Source organism: Dermacentor andersoni, chromosome 10, assembly GCF_023375885.2.
Source record: "Dermacentor andersoni chromosome 10, qqDerAnde1_hic_scaffold, whole genome shotgun sequence".
Taxonomy (NCBI): Eukaryota; Metazoa; Arthropoda; class Arachnida; order Ixodida; family Ixodidae; genus Dermacentor; species Dermacentor andersoni.
Window position 1 is genome coordinate 35,802,287 of NC_092823.1, and position 4,418 is coordinate 35,806,704.

Here is a 4,418-nt window from a genome sequence, read left to right on the forward strand (position 1 = left end):
TGAAAAGAACCCAAAGGCACGGCATCAGGTGCAAGGTGAGGTGACAGGACGTTCAGCTGATGTTTTGTCTCAGGCTCAGAAGGATGAAGGGGCACGATGGCATCAGCGTCTATAGGCTGCACGCGGCGAAGCGTTTAATTGTGGCACAAAGTCAGAGGGCCTGAACTGGGGTTGCAAACAAGTAGTCCGGGATTATCCTGATGGGGTGCGAGGATCGCAAATGGCAGTGACGTATGGTGGCGGTGAAGAAATATATCAGATGGCCTGAACAGAATAGTGGCACGGGGAAGGGCGGAACAGGAAACGGGAACAGACAGCGTTGTGAAGTGGCAGGTCAGTATTGACGGCGACTACAAGCTTGTTATCACCAGGAGCGGCCATATAGGCGGAAGGCGTCTCTCAAAATACAGAGAGCTCTACCTGAGCGTGAGCGCAGTCTGTAACAGCGTTATTACGCGACAAAAGTCCCACCCAAGGACGAGATAATAAGAACACGAAGCCAGCACAAGAAACTCAACGCTGTAGGCCACGTCTAGTATGAGCACCCTGGCCGTACATGCTGCGACGGGTTGAATATATTGTGCGCTCACAGAACGGAGGGAAAACCCTAAAGGGTGCGTCGTCACGTTACGGATGGAGCGGCAAAACGTATGGCTCATTACGGAAATAGGGGCACCAATGTCAACAAGCGCGAGAGTTCGTACACTTTCAACAAACAATTCAATAACATTGGCGGGGGACCAGCGAGGACTTAGACGGGTGGACGACGGCGCAGCTCGTGCCTCAGCAACTGCAACAGTTAGTTTCCCGCCTCAAGAGTGCTTGACCGGCGACGCATAGCCGAAAGAGAACGGCAGGGCAGTGAAGGTGACCGACGAGAAGCGAACGGCTGGGTATCGTGGGTCGGTTGACGAAAGCGATAGTGCGTCTTAAGGTTCTTTATCTGGCTGCGTCGATAAGGAGGTCGGAAGAGGTAACCCGGTTAGCTTGGTGCAGCGGTGGTCGCCACGAAACGGCTGCGACAGAAGCGGGCAACGAATTCCGCAAGCGTAGCAGATCGGCCGGTTGTCTGGAGTACGCCAAGGATTTTCGTACTCCGGTTGTTCGCCAACACACGGCGTCGCTGGTGGTTGAATTGGTTGTTGAGGGGTCAACACAGGCAGAGGACGTGGCTTCATGGCGGCATTCGCATACGTCAGTGGCGCGCCGACAGGAGTCGGCGGAGAGGCAGACGCCACCGCAAATGATAGCGGCGCGGCGACAGGAGTCCGCTGGCAGAGAGACGGCTAAGCCTAGGTGGCCTCCTCATGTATCACCTCTAGGATGGCCGGAGATATATATAATGTAGGCGCTTGCATGGCTGGGAACAACGAAAGCAGTCGAGCAACTTCCTGGCGCACAGTCTCCTTTGTCTGTGCCAGGAGCGCCGTGCGGTCATCGCCGATGGTCTACGTGGCGAGGCAATCGTCTGTTGACATCTACCGCCGATCTAAGACGCGTTGCTTAAGTACTTTGTGGAAGCTCTGACACAGAATCACGACACGGCGCCTGGGTACTTAGCCACCAACATATTGTCATGCGACGGATGAGTCAGTAGGACGAGCAACTATTTACAGGTTATATTTAGAACAGCGGTTGCAGCGCTGACCGGTTAGATTCGCAGCGCGAGCCCAGTTTGTTCTTCCTCCACTTTTCTCAAGTGATGGCGCCCACACGCCTCGTGCGAACAATCATGTACTACACGCGTGTAGCATAATCGCACGGCGACAGAAGCGACGTCCCGCAGCGTCTAAATGTGATCACCGGGAGGGTGATACTGCTTCATTCGTTTAACGTGCAGGATATCACTGGACTGGGAAGCAGATGGGGCGGCAGAGGCGATCTCGTAGGTGACGGGAGTCACGGCACGAAGCACTCGGTGTGGGCCTGTGTAACGAGACAGTAGTTTTTCTGACAGGCCGACGTGAGCCGACGGAGATCATAGAAGCACCAAAGAACCAGGCGGGAAGTGCACGACTCGGTGTCGCAGGTCGTACAAACGCCTCTGACTCTCTTGGGATTTCAGAAGATGGTCGCTGGCAATTTCCCGTGCGTGGGCACGGCGGGCGATGGCGTCAAGTGGATATTCACTGGTCGGTGCCGCGTGAACAGGGATGGTTGTGTGGAGGGGCAGTGCTGGTTCTCGGCCGAACAGAAGTTAAAATGGGGAATAACCGGCTGTGCTGTGTCGCGAGGAATTATAAACAAATGTGACAAACGGTAGAGCGAGGTCCCTATCAGTGTGGTTTGAACAGACATTTTGCGAGCATGTCTGTGGGAGTGCCATTGACACGCTCCGTGAGGCCATTTGTTTGCGGATGGTATGACGTGGACAGCTTGTGCCTCGTGGCACAGGACTGCAGGATGTCCGCGATAACTTGTGATAGTAATGTCCGGTCACGGTCTGTGAGAAGTTATCGCGGAGCTCCATGTAATAAAATCACGTCGCGTAGAAGAAAATCGGTGACATCTGTGGCGCAGCTTGTAGGAAGCGCTCGGGTAATGGTGGAGCGCGTGGCGTAATCCGTGGCCACAGCGACCCACCTGTTCCCCGAGGTAGAAACAGGTAAAGGGCCAAGTAAGTCCAAACCAACCCGAAAGAATGGTTCCGTGGGAATGTCGAGCGGTCGAAGGTACCCAGCAGGGAGTGTCGATGGTGTCGTGCGTCGCTGGCATTTCTCACACGCAGATACGTATCTTCGAACAGAGCGAGCAAGCCCTGGCCAAAAGAAGCGTCGGCGGATCGGGCCGTAGGTGCGTGACACACCTAGGTGACCGGCAGTGGGGAGGTCGTGAAGTTCGTGGAGAACAGCCGAGCGAAGGCGTTTAGGGATCACAAGGGGTAATTAATGTAGGGCCATCAGGGTGAACGTTGTGGCGGTAGAGTACGCCATGTTGAAGTGTGAATATGCGAGGGAACTGTCCGCAAGTGACGATTCCAGGCGGTCAATGATGATACGCAAGGACGGATCACGGCGCTGCTCGTCGGCGACATGGAGCAGTGGAAAAAGAGAGAGAGCACAGGCGTTGGTGTCGTATGAGACGTAGAAGTGGCGTCTCCTACTAGGTAGCGAGAGAGGCAATCTGCGTCCTGATGTTGGCGTCCCGACTTGTAAGTAACTGTGTAGGGATATTCTTGTAGTCGGATGGCCCAACCACCGAGCCGGCCAGTAGGATCCTTGAGGGACGATAGCCAACAGAGCGCATGATGGTCTGTGATTACTGAGAAGGGCTTGCCATATAAATATGGGCGGAACTTTGAAACAGCCCAGACGAGAGCAAGACATTCGCGCTCGGTAATCGAATAGTTGCTCTCTGCCGTTGTCAGGAGCCGGCTAGCGTAGGCTATAACGCGGTCGTGTCCGTGTTGGCATTGCGATAAGACGGCGCAGATCCCATAACCACTGCCATTGGTTCGGACCTTTGTAGGTGCGGACGGGTCAAAGTGGGCCAAGACAGGTGGATTGGTGAGGATCGTGATAAGGCGTGAAAATGCGGTAGCCTGAGGGGAACCCCACGTAAGAGGCACGTCTTTCTGCAGAACTTCCGTGAGTGGTCGAGCGTGTGCTGCGAAATCTTTCACGAACCGTCGGAAATAAGAACATAGGCCCACAAAATTCCGGACGTCTTTGACAGACTGAGGTACAGGAAAAGCCGTTACTGTTCGAACCTTTCGCGGGTCGGGTTGTACTCCGGAAGCATCGATGAGATGGGCTAGCATTGTAATCTGTCGGCGCCCGAAGGCACTTCGATGAGTTTAAGTGGAGCCCAGCCTTGCGGAAGACATCAAGGATAGCTCTGACGTGCTCAAGGTGCGTTTCAAATGTAGGAGAAAACACAAGGACGTCATCGGGGTAACAAAGGCAAGTTGACCATTGGAAACCTTGAAGGAGAGAGTCGATCATCCATTCAGACGGGGCAGGGGCATGGCATAAACCGAAAGGCATAACCTAGAATTGGTAGAGGCCATCTGGATTGACGAAAGCGGTCTTTTCTTGGTCTTGCTCGTCGACGGAAATGTGCCAATGACCAGATCGAAGGTCGATGGATGAAAAGTATCTGGTACCGTGAAGACAATCAAGAGCATCGTCGATTGGTGGTAAAGGGTAAACGTCCTTTTTAGCAATTAGGTTTAAGTTGCGGTAATCAACGCAGAAACTACACGTGCCATCTTTCTTTGTGACGAGCACGACCGCCGACGCCCAAGGACTCGACGAGGGCTCAACAATGCCTCTGGCGAGTATTTTGTTTACTTCCTGCTGAATAACTTGCCGCTCTGCCTTGGACACGCGATAGGGTCAGCGGTGAATGGGAACAGCATCACCATTGTTTGTTCGATGCTTAACAAGGGACGTCTGATTAAGTGGTCGATTGTCAGT